Raw genomic sequence first — 13204 nt, 5'->3', positions numbered from 1 at the left:
TTCATTTCAAGTAAAATTTATGTAGTCACAAAGAAGGTTGGTATACATTGCGACTAAATAATTCTGAATAAAAGTAGGTGTTTCATTACGAGCGTAATAAAATAAATATTTACAAAATTGTTGATATACTGACGAAAAAATAAAATATTCACAACTTAATATTATGTTTGAATGTTAGTATTTGTCAAAAGTATTTTAAACAAACGCAAAATATCGTTACAAAGAGCTGGCGTAATTTCAATTATTTTGCTTCCAAACCATAACAGCAAAATATTTTCGATATGTTTTATCACTATCTATTATCCACAACATTGCTATTTTGCGGGCCCGGCATGGCCAAGTGTGATAAGGCGTTCGACTCGTAATCCGATGGTTGCGGGTTTGAATCCCGATCGCACCAAACATGCTCGGTCAATCCCACTATTCGTTGGTAAAAGAGTAGCTCAAGAGTTGGCGGCGGGCGGTTATGACTAGTTGCCTTCCTTCTAGTCTTACACTGCTAAATTTGGGACGGTTAGCGCAGATAACGCTCGAGTAGCTTTGCGCGAAATTCCAAAAACAAACAAGCTATTTTGTGAGATCATTTATGCTTGTAGTGACATCTGTTGACAAAAATATTAACTGTAACGAAACTTTGTAACATATATGGTAGGTGATAACGAGAAACGTATTTGAAGTAAAAATGTATTCTCAAGACAGCTAGTTCACAAATTCTCATTGCTCACTTCAGATGAACTCAGCAGGTCGAAACGTTGTTTTGAACTTTATTTCATTTAAAGTTTCAATACCCCTACTGACCTCCTTGATTATACATTTGGTAGCATTTACTGTTCTCTGTTATCGCAAAAACTAACTATTTTATGTAATTGATTGTTTATTATTACTTCAAATTATGATAAAGGTAGCAAATTGGTTTTCTTTTTTAATTCACTTAATTAAATATATGGAAGAAAAAAAAAGTTCTAATTAAAGTATTCTCCTAAGAAGTAAACTACTAAAAATCATAAGTCCAAATATTAGAAAAGTAATATTCAATACGACTGTATAGCTATTTTATTGTTTTGCCATCTATTATCTATAAACGTTACTATTCAATTTATTTTAGTATAATTTAACATTAATTCCAGTTGCGATGACAGAGCGCTAATAAGATAAGTGTCATAATTTGCAATTAAACGTAAGATGCAACACAAATTTCATTTGTTCCTCCAACTGATGTTTCACTATCAATGTAATAAAATAACTATTAAAAACTTTGTATATATATTACTGGCAAAATATGCATTATTTGCGAATTAAAATTGGGTGTTAATATGAGTATTTATCAAAAGTATCTTAAATATAAATAAATATTTAAATCTGTTTAAAATTTATACAAAATAATTATTAAAAAATAAAAACTAGGTGTGAATATTAGCATTCATACAGCGTATCTCAAACAAATATTGAAAATCTTTACAAATAACTGGCGAAGTTGCGGTAATTTAACTTTCAATTAACTGAAATAAAATTATTTTTCGTTTATAATCTTATATATTGTATTATGCAGACAACCACTTTATGAAATTGGATCGGTATGTGCTGTCATCTGTTATCAATAAATAAAACTATATTATATTATAGGTTGTTCAATGTTATTTTACATTGCGATTATTTCAACTTCAGTGAACGTATGCAAAGAAAGAGAAGTTTAATGAAACTGTTATTACAAGAAATAAACTACATTTAAAACTGTTAAATCGGAAAAATAGAAGATGATATTTTAAAAAATTGTTATATGGAGATTTGTCTATTTTCCTTAAACGTTATTAACTTATTAGATTTAATATATTTTAAAATTGAACTAGTTCCACAAGTTAATTACCATAATTTACAATTAAATGAAATAGGAAATAATTCCAAATCACTGGTTAATATTTTAATAAAACCGTCAAATTACGACTGCACACGCGCACTACATTTATTACTCTTTGGTAACTGACCTGATATTTGGCCCGGCATGGTTAGGTGGGTTAAGTAGTTGGTAAATGTCTAGCGCTGATAGCCCTCGAGTAGCTTTGCGTGAAATTAAAAAACAAAACAAACAATGACGTGAAACTCGATATTCAATATTAATTAATATTCACATAATGATATAATCTTTAATTTTTGTGTACAATTATTAATTAAGTCTTTTTCTACATCTAAAATATGATTTTGATCGAAAAAGAACAAGTAAAAGTTATTAATTTAATTACACAAAATAAAAACTGATTTAAAATATATATTTATATAATTATAGTGGTAATATTTAAATTTTATTTTACGTCACTTTCATTAGATAATTATCAAATACATAAATAATTTGTACGAAATGTGAGCTAATAATAGTTTTATTACTCATGTAAAATTTAAATTATATTTCAGTAACAATTTTATGAACCAAACTTGTATATTTAGTACTTAATACGTTGTCCGCTAGGTCCCTTGCTGGCTCAATGGTAAATTTGAAGGCTCAAAACGCAAGAAATTGGTACTCGAAGTTCGCGATGCATAAAGTGTAGATAGCTCAAGCTTTACGCTTCACAACTGACAACGCCCGGCATGGCCAAGCGTGTTAAGGCGTGCGACTCGTAATCTCAGGGGACAGGTTCTTGTCCCCGTCGCGCGCCAACCATGCTCGCCCTTTCAGTCGTGAGGGCGTTATAAGTGACGGTCAGTCCCACTATTCGTTGGTATAAGAGTAGCCCAAGAGTTGGCGGTGGGTGGTGATGAATAGTTGTCTTCCCTCTAATCTCTAAGTTAGTGACGGCTAGCACAGATAGCCCTCGAGTAGCTTTCTGCGAAATTCAAAAACAAACAAACACAACTGATAAATAACTGGTTCGATGTGGAATTTCACAAAAATGTTTTTATAGAAGTAACAAATAAATTTATATCATCCAATTATATCCTATACCAAACACAATAAATTATAAAATCGGTACAACTGTTATCATTGCCATGTTATCTATTTCCAGTGATTTTAATGTAATTGTTATTTGAATAGATAACACAAACACTGTCACTTAAAACTAATTTTAAATAAATACCGATATCTAATTATCAGAGTAATAAAATAAACGTTTAAAATATAAAATAATTATGAGTATAATTTAGGTCTTGAGATTAGTACTAAAGGAAAGTCTATTCTAAATAAATAATAAAAAAGTTGTATTTCCTATGATTTAGCTTCAAACAACGGTATTAATCTGTTTTTTGTATCTCACAACGGCTGGTATGGGTATTAACACTTCTATTGATAAGGAGAGAAAACGATTGAGCCTTCCTTGTCATCTTCAGGTTAAGAAAGAGAGAGAGTTTGAATGTGACCGTTGACGAACACGTGTCTTAGAGATGTGTATCAGCAACCAATTAGCAACCCTTATAGAATTCACTACTACCAAATCTAACTTTATGTTCAGTACCAAAAACTACCCACAAATAAATGGCCTAGGTATGGGGAATCTCGTGTTACCAGTTCTAGCCAACATTTTTATAACACGATGAATCACAAGCGATCAATTCAGCCTTACACCCACCACTATACTGATACCGGTATGTTGATGATACAATTGCAGGATTCACATCTACAGAACACACACTTAGTTTTTCAATCACGTTAACTCGATACACCCCAACATTAAGTTCACCTGTGAACAGGAAAAAACTAGCCAAATAGCATTTCTCAACCTCAACATCACTAGAAGTGATACACAATAAAAACAGAAATCTACAGAAAAATCACACATTGGATTATACATTCCCTGGGACTCAGCACGTGAAACAAAACAAACAAAAACTACACTGACAAACATAATTTATAAAATACAATGCAACAAGAGCCACAACTTCTATATTGGAGAAACAAGCAGAAAAATGGAAACTAGATTCAAAGAACACAAAAAACATCTTCACACGTTTTTGAACACTGCAAGTCAAATAAACACAACATAACCATAGAAAACACCCAGATACTAAGTAGGGAAACAAATATAAACAAACGCAAAATTAAAGAAGCCCTAATTATACAGCAACTAAAACCAAAATTAAATCAATATAAAGGTACATCTTTATACCTATACTAATTAATAACCTAACATTCACCTGCAACGTTACCTACAATCCGCTACCCGTTTATACTCTCGTCCCTAAGACGTGTCCGTCGATGGTCACGTTCAAATTCTTTCTTTCTTAACCTTAAGTTGACCTAGGAAGGTCAAAACGTTGTTCTCTCCTTATCAATAAATGTGTTAATACCCATAACAGCCGTTCCAAGATACATTTTTATTTAAAGTGGGTTTCTCGTCATTAAGAGTAATCTGTTATTTATTGCCAGAATACCCAATATGTATGTTTTACTGCCATCTAGTAATAAACACATTAACTATTTTGGGTAATTGGTTTATTATTGTTTTAAATTGTGATAATAGGCGATGGAACTAGAAAATTACAGCTTTAGAAATAAAAATAAAAAAATACATAAAAATATCAAAATAATTTATTAATATCTAACACCCTTCTTCCACCTTAAATATGAATTATTTTGGTCGTATTCAATACCTTAATGATTTTTATAATAGATGAGTCAGTTTCCTTTATTTTTAATTCATCAGATGTATATAAGAATAAAAAATATCTTTTAACTAAACCTTTATTCTCAAACATAAACTGTTAGTCTCAAAAATAAACTGTTAGTCTAAAATAAACTGTTAGCCTCAAAAATAAACTGTTAGTCTCAAAAATAAACTGCTAGCCTCAAAAATAAACTGTTAGTCTCAAAAATAAACTGTTAGCCTCAAAAATAAACTGTTAGTCTAAAATAAACTGTTAGTCTCAAAAATAAACTGTTAGTCTCAAAAATAAACTGTTAGTCTAAAATAAACTGTTAGCCTCAAAAAATAAACTGTTAGTCTCAAAAATAAACTGTTAGTCTCAAAAATAAACTGTTAGTCTCAAAATAAACTGTTAGCCTCAAAAATAAACTGTTAGTCTAAAATAAACTGTTAGTCTCAAAATAAACTGTTAGTCTCAAAATAAACTGTTAGTCTAAAATAAACTGTTAGCCTCAAAAATAAACTGTTAGTCTCAAAAATAAACTGCTAGCCTCAAAAATAAACTGTTAGTCTCAAAAATAAACTGTTAGCCTCAAAAATAAACTGTTAGTCTAAAATAAACTGTTAGCCTCAAAAATAAACTGTTAGTCTCAAAAATAAACTGTTAGTCTAAAATAAACTGTTAGCCTCAAAAATAAACTGTTAGTCTCAACAATAAACTGTTAGTCTCAAAAATAAACTTTTAGCCTCAAAAATAAACTGTTAGCCTCAAAACTGCAAAATCAGACACAATGAATGGAAAACTAATACTCAATAAATATTTATATTAAGATTGTTACTTGATAAAAAAAAAAGAAACTGTATAGTTTGGTTCACCAAACGTATTAAAAATATTTTTATATATTAAACTTTAATGCATTATATTTATGAAAAATGAATTTTTCTATCTGGGTGTAAAAATTTTTTACATACTGAAACCATTAATTATTGGTAAATTGTATTTAAATTTGTTATTTATCTGTACAAAAACTACAATACTTAATTATTTCAAGAACAGAGATACAAGTGACTTGCTTATTGAATAACTATTGGCCAGTAGTCAATTGACCGTGAGCATCACTGTGGTCAAGGTGACCTCACACTCTTGTCTAATACAACAGAAAGTGGTGAGTCTGCTTTTTCAGTAAAAATGATCTCACACGTTGGGTTAGAAAATGTATAATCCAAGTACTCAACTCATACATTTACCTGATAAAACATCATGAGTATACTGAAAGGTTTAATTACATAGAAAATTATATTGCAAAATAGTGTTTCAAGTGTGTCAACAAATCAAATAAAAGACATTTTTGTGAGACTGGTAGAAAATCAGTCAGGCCAATGTTGCATTGCAGTCATTGGATGAAAACAAAGTTTAGAACCTGTAATTAACATATCTGAAAAATACATATATTTAAATTCAGAGGTTTGTTTTTAACTCATTCTGTCAATGGTGTTCAACATTAAAAACAAAATATTAGCACTGGACTTAACTGCATGAATTCTAATTTCAACAAGACAAGAGTGAAAACATTTACTTTACAGTGATTGTGTGTATAACACAAAACGTATAAAATGAAATGTTTATTTTCACTGTTACCTTATTCCAACAAAAAATAAACTTAACATTTCAATACTTAACAGGATTATAAAAACACTTCTGAAATTTTCCAACTGCTTGATGTAAATATTCCTAATTGACTAGTTTTTATTTTGTCTAGATAAAGTTACATCTTCTCCATAAGTCAGTGGTTAGCCTCTCACTAAACAAAATATACCACTTGTCAACTTTATGTTGTACATTACATAAATTACATTACATCTACTACAAAAAACATACAATATCTGATGGTTTACCATTAATCTTTGTCCACTACAGGCCTGAAATCACGACTGTACAGTTTAGTAACATTAAACCAGTTTGAATTAACTCTGTTTATAATAACTTCCTGCTTTCTTCCATCTAGTCAATATTTATCTAATGAGACAACTTATCCCCCACACGTACAAAGATAACTTTTACTTAGCACTTTAGCAAATGCTTTATAAAATACACCAAGTTTACACTATTACCCACATCTATATGTGTAGTAACATTTCTAAGTAATGTCATATTTGTAAGTTAAGATTTAATAATGAAACCATGCTGACTATACAATAAAACTGTTACACAACTTTCCAAAACCTTTCCCACATCAATGTATGACCAATGGATCTAAGATTAATGGCTCAATTTTTATAAACTCTTGAAAAGACGGCTGATACTAGCTAACTTGTCCAGTCAGGAAACTGGAAAACCAACAAAAAATAGCAGTAAGTGGCTCAAACATCCAATATGTAACTTCCTTCAAAGTCATTGGAGAAATATTGTCTGGTCCAGAATGAATTCTGGACATGTTTGTTATAATTACATGTAGAGCAAAATGTCCTACCAGTAAAACAATCATACTTGTAACAGTTAACTATTGGACAGAGTGAGTAAAACAGTTATACTTGTAACAGTTAACTGTAGGACAGAGTGAGTAAAACAGTCATACTTGTAACAGTTAACTATAGGACAGAGTGAGTAAAACAGTCATACTTGTAACAGTTAACTATAGGACAGAGTGAGGAAAACAGTCATACTTGTAACAGTTAACTATAGGACAGAGTGAGGATAACAGTCATACTTGTAACAGTTAACTATAGGACAGAGTGAGTAAAACAGTCATACTTGTAACAGTTAACTATAGGACAGAGTGAGTAAAACAGTCATACTTGTAACAGTTAACTATAGGACAGAGTTAGTAAAACAGTCATACTTGTAACAGTTAACTATAGGACAGAGTGAGGATAACAGTCATACTTGTAACAGTTAACTATAGGACAGAGTGAGTAAAACAGTCATACTTGTAACAGTTAACTATAGGACAGAGTGAGTAAAACAGTCATACTTGTAACAGTTAACTATAGGACAGAGTTAGTAAAACAGTCATACTTGTAACAGTTAACTATAGGACAGAGTGAGTGAAACAGTCATACTTGTAACAGTTAACTATAGGACAGAGTGAGTGAAACAGTCATACTTGTAACAGTTAACTATAGGACAGAGTTAGTAAAACAGTCATACTTGTAACAGTTAACTATAGGACAGAGTGAGTAAAACAGTCATACTTGTCACAGTTAACTATAGGACAGAGTGAGTAAAACAGTCATACTTGTAACAGTTAACTATAGGACAGAGTGAGTGAAACAGTCATACTTGTAACATTTAACTATAGGACAGAGTTAGTAAAACAGTCATACTTGTAACAGTTAACTATAGGACAGAGTGAGGAAAACAGTCATACTTGTCACAGTTAACTATAGGACAGTGAGTGAAACAGTCATACTTGTAACAGTTAACTATAGGACAGAGTTAGTAAAACAGTCATACTTGTAACAGTTAACTATAGGACAGAGTGAGTAAAACAGTCATACTTGTCACAGTTAACTATAGGACAGTGAGTGAAACAGTCATACTTGTCACAGTTAACTATAGGACAGAGTGAGTAAAACAGTCATGCTTGTAACAGTTAACTATAGGACAGAGTGAGTAAAACAGTCATACTTGTAACAGTTAACTATAGGACAGAGTGAGGAAAACAGTCATACTTGTAACAGTTAACTATAGGACAGAGTGAGGAAAACAGTCATACTTGTAACAGTTAACTATAGGACAGAGTGAATAAAACAGTCATACTTGTCACAGTTAACTATAGGACAGAGTGAGGAAAACAGTCATACTTGTCACAGTTAACTATAGGACAGTGAGTGAAACAGTCATACTTGTAACAGTTAACTCTAGGACAGAGTGAGGAAAACAGTCATACTTGTCACAGTTAACTATAGGACAGAGTGAGTAAAACAGTCATACTTGTAACAGTTAACTATAGGACAGAGTGAGTAAAACAGTCATACTTGTAACAGTTAACTATAGGACAGAGTGAGGAAAACAGTCATACTTGTAACAGTTAACTATAGGTTTATTTATCTTTCATTCACTTCACATTTTATTTTTACTAAGTTTGATTGGTTAGTTTAATCACTTGTTGTTTAAATAATAATTAATTTTGATTTAGTGTGATTCTTTAATTAAAAATATATAATACAACTTTTGTTCTTCAAATAACAGTACATAATATATATCACAGTTCTGTTTCAAGGTATGGTAATTAATGTTATATCACAGATCTGTTTCATGGTATGATAATTAATGTGAAATCACAGTTCTGTTTCAAGGTATAGTAATTAATGTTATATCACAGATCTGTTTCATGGTATGATAATTAATGTTATATCACAGATCTGTTTCAAGGTATGATAATTAATGTTATATCACATTTCTGTGTCAAGGTATAGTAATTAATGTTATATCACAGATCTGTTTCATGGTATGATAATTAATGTTATATCACAGTTCTGTTTCAAGGTATAGTAATTAATGTTATATCACAGATCTGTTTCATGGTATGATAATTAATGTTATATCACAGATCTGTTTCATGGTATGATAATTAATGTTATATCACAGTTCTTTTTCAAGATGTGATAATTAATGTTTCACAGATCTGTTTCATGGTATGATAATTAATGTTATATCACAGTTCTTTTTCAAGATGTGATAATTAATGTTATATCACAGATCTGTTTCAAGGTATGATAATTAATGTTATATCACAATTCTTTTTCAAGCTATGATAATAAATGTTGTATCACAGTTCTTTTTCAAGATATGATAATAAATTTTATATCACAGTTCAGTTTCAAGGTATGATAATGAATGTTATATCACAATTCTGTTTCAAGGTTTGATAATTAATTTTATATCACAGATCTGCTGCCATCTGTCAACGACGTTGGTAAACATTCGGTTGCTTATATTTATCAGCTATTCCATCCATGATTCCACACGAGCCACAGAATCCCATATCTCTGTATCTTGACAAGGTTACAAGTGAGCTATATAAACAATAACATCATGATGTAGAGTGATATAAAGGAAAAATTATGAACAGTCATGTGAGTTGTTCTTTGTTACATACACGTGGATGTTTCTCATTGGTTCTCTTGACAATTTATTTGTATTTTGGCCATAATATAGGAGATTCACATCCTTAAATGAACAATAGCTTCATATTATATGGTATAAGAGTCTATACTCTGTAACAAAGAAATATAATGAGTTGAAGATAACAACTATAGCCTACTACAGACATTAGATTTAGAATGTAAAATATAGTTACATGTTACACGGTACTTATGTCACATGAATACAATGAGCAAGCTGCTTACACCACATCTAAGCATAACCACCTGTAGACACTTTGTTCAGTCTCGAGAACACGAGAACCAAAAAGATGAAGTTTATTCAGGTTCTGTCCTGTAGACTACCATTACTGATAACCCTTGAATACCTTTACACACAATCCAATAAACAAACAATCTTTACATGTTGTTTAAATTTGTCAACATATTTTACGGTCCTGCACATGTTATCATCTGAGGTTAAGCCTAATATTCAATTTACTTTCCAGAGCGAGATGAAACAAATTATTAGTGTTAGAAAAATTCGTAAAAATTAAAGCCGAGAATCTTTCTGTCGCTAATTCATATTTTATGTGACAGAAATATTTAAATTATAATTTTAGTAAAATGTAATGTAATCAAAAACCGTAAAAATAGTTTATGTATTATTTTAATATGTAATTTACTTAAGTCGAATACTTAATACAGTAATTTGTGGTTGTACATAATGATACTATTAAGTTATTCACTCGATCAGACAAAGGAAACGGAGTTTTTATTATCAACACAACTATGTTTAGAAAGTGTTTGACATTCTTAAAGACTATGATAAGTTCAAACTTATGAACAAAGAACCATTAAACCCATACATTACAACTTTACAACTCAGGAAATTGTTAGAAACCTAAACAAAAGAATTGTTATATCTGATTGTATTTACAACAGTTTTTATCCCATAGGTTTCCAACCTGGAATACTGTATAGTTTGTCAAAACCTCACAAACCAGACACTCTCCGCTGACCTAACCTTTCCTCCTTAGACACAGCCAGCCAGGTGGTTAAGGCACTCGACTCGTAATCCGAGGGTTACGGGTTCGGATCCCTGTCACACCAAACATGCTCGCCCTCTCACCCGTGTGCGCATTATAATGTGTAACCAATACTATAGTTCGTTGGTAAAAGAATAACCCAAAAGTTGGCAGTGGGTGGTAATGACAAGCTGCCTTCCTTCTAGTCTTACACTGCTAAAGTAGGGACGGTTAGTGCAGAGAGCCCTCGTATAGCTTTGCGCGAAATTCAAAACAAACCAAACTAAACCCAGTGTATCCAACTTTCCCTTATACTCTTGCTCACTATAGCTCAGGAGACAGCTCTCTTATCACGAAACAGTTCAAACAAGTTACATTTACTACCCTCAAACTGACCTGAAAGTTATTATATAACCAATATTTAAATGAAAAAACATCCGCTTCAAATATCGTTTACTGATTATTTCGTTTACTAAGACGTGTGCACAGATTGTAAGGCCTCCTGTGTTGGTGGAACAGAACGTTACCTTAAAATACGAGTACGTGAGCGTATCTATATATACTAGAAGGCAGGTTACAAACTTCACTAACTATCAGTAAAGGCTCGGCAGGGCCAGATGGTTAAGCACTCGATTCGTAATTTGAGGGTCGCAGGTTCAAATTTCCGTCACATCACACTTGCTCGTCCTTTCAGTCGTGGGGGCGTTATAATGTTTTGGTCAATTCCACTAATCTTTGGTAAACGAGTAGCCCAAGATTTGATGATGGGTGGTGATGACTAGCTGCCCTCTATCTCGTCTAATAGTGCTAAATTAAGGACGGCTAGCGCAGATAGCTCTCATGTAGCTTTGCGCGAAATTCAAAAACCAAACCTATCAGTACAATACAAAAACAGAACATCTGATTTCTCTCTCTAACTTTAAAATCCTCTCAACAGACAAACTTGTTACTGAACTTCTTATAAAAAAAACATGACACACAAAAAACTCTCCTTTCTTCCTTGAAAAATACATAGCCTTAACTGAAGTTAAAGTTAGATTCACTATTTCAGTTGTGTCACATTTTTGTTTTCTCGATTTATATTTGTATATTTAAAATGTGTATCTTTTTTTGTAATTGCCCGGCGTGGCCAAGCGTGTTAAGGCGTTCGACTCGTAATCCGCGGGTCGCGGGTTTGCATCCCCGTCGCGCTAAACGTGCTCGCCCTTTCAGCCGGGGAGGCGTTATAATGTGACGGTCAATCCCACTAATCATTGATAAAAGAGTTGGCGGTGGGTGGTGATGACTAGCTGCCTTCCCTTTAGTCTTACACTGCTAAACAAGGAACGACTAGCACAGATAGTATTTGAATAGCTTTGTGCGAAATTCCCAAAACAAAAAAACAAACTTTCGTAATTACAAATGTTTTTGTTTTGTACCTCTGTAGTGCTAAGGATGTAATTTTAAGAATTCCGAAACGTTTATTGAATGTTTCCCATCATCACGTTCGTGTTTTATCAGGGGTTCGATTCCTTTCGGTTGACATAGAGATAGCCCGATACGGCTTTGCTATAAAACACACACACACACACTCCACTATAAAAGTTGTTTAAAGTATTAAATATCTCTTCATTCACTAGTTCTTACTAATTCATACCAATTTCATGGAATTACATCTATCGTATACTCGGTAGACTCAGTATAGCGATGGCAAAGGTATTTGTTAAGCATAATACAAATTGTTCATTTGTTTATTTCTATCCAACAGACCTCAAAGCAAGAAACCGTTGCTAAGTTACCAAACCCTGACGTGATAAACCCACAAATTGTTCAGCTTTCTTCTTCTTGTTTCGGTAGAGATAACTGTACAACTACTGTCATCATAAATCAACTCCATATGTTTATGGTTAGTGCAGGATGGTACCACTTTGCTGTAATAACTGGTTGTAATTTGTTATCATAATTCTAGTGTTATCATTACCTCTTCAAGTTATTTCTTTACAAAACCTGATGCTTTCTTAAAAAGCTTAAGCACAAGGCGAAGTAGGAATTACTAGCCAATAATAGAGCCCCCAGTGACTTACAACGCTAAAAACTGGGTTTCGATACCCGTGGTGGGCAGAGCACAGAAAGCCCATTGTCTAGCTTTGTGCTTAATTCAAAACAACAACAACAACCAATATTAGATGAACAACACATGGCTGTAATACCCCCTATATTATGTATCAACGACGTTTTTAATGTTGGTGTAATCGTTTCACCGAAGGGACTCGAAAGTGATGGAAAAAACTATAAGTTTTGTATATATAACTAATCAGTATGGAAAATCCTCATGAGAAAACTGCACCCAGTAGTATGAAGTACTAAAAACACTTCTGTTGCGTATGAAGTGAAATAGTAAAAATAATAATAATACACACAATGTTAAATTTTATTACACACATCCATAGAATATACTAACTTTCAGTAAGGGAAAAAAAAGTCACAAAACAAGTAATAATATTATTATTATTAATAATAAACATTTTGTAAATACAA

The sequence above is a fragment of the Tachypleus tridentatus genome, chromosome 1 (assembly GCF_004210375.1).
Source record: "Tachypleus tridentatus isolate NWPU-2018 chromosome 1, ASM421037v1, whole genome shotgun sequence".
Taxonomy (NCBI): Eukaryota; Metazoa; Arthropoda; class Merostomata; order Xiphosura; family Limulidae; genus Tachypleus; species Tachypleus tridentatus.
Note: the sequence above shows the minus strand (reverse complement) of the source record.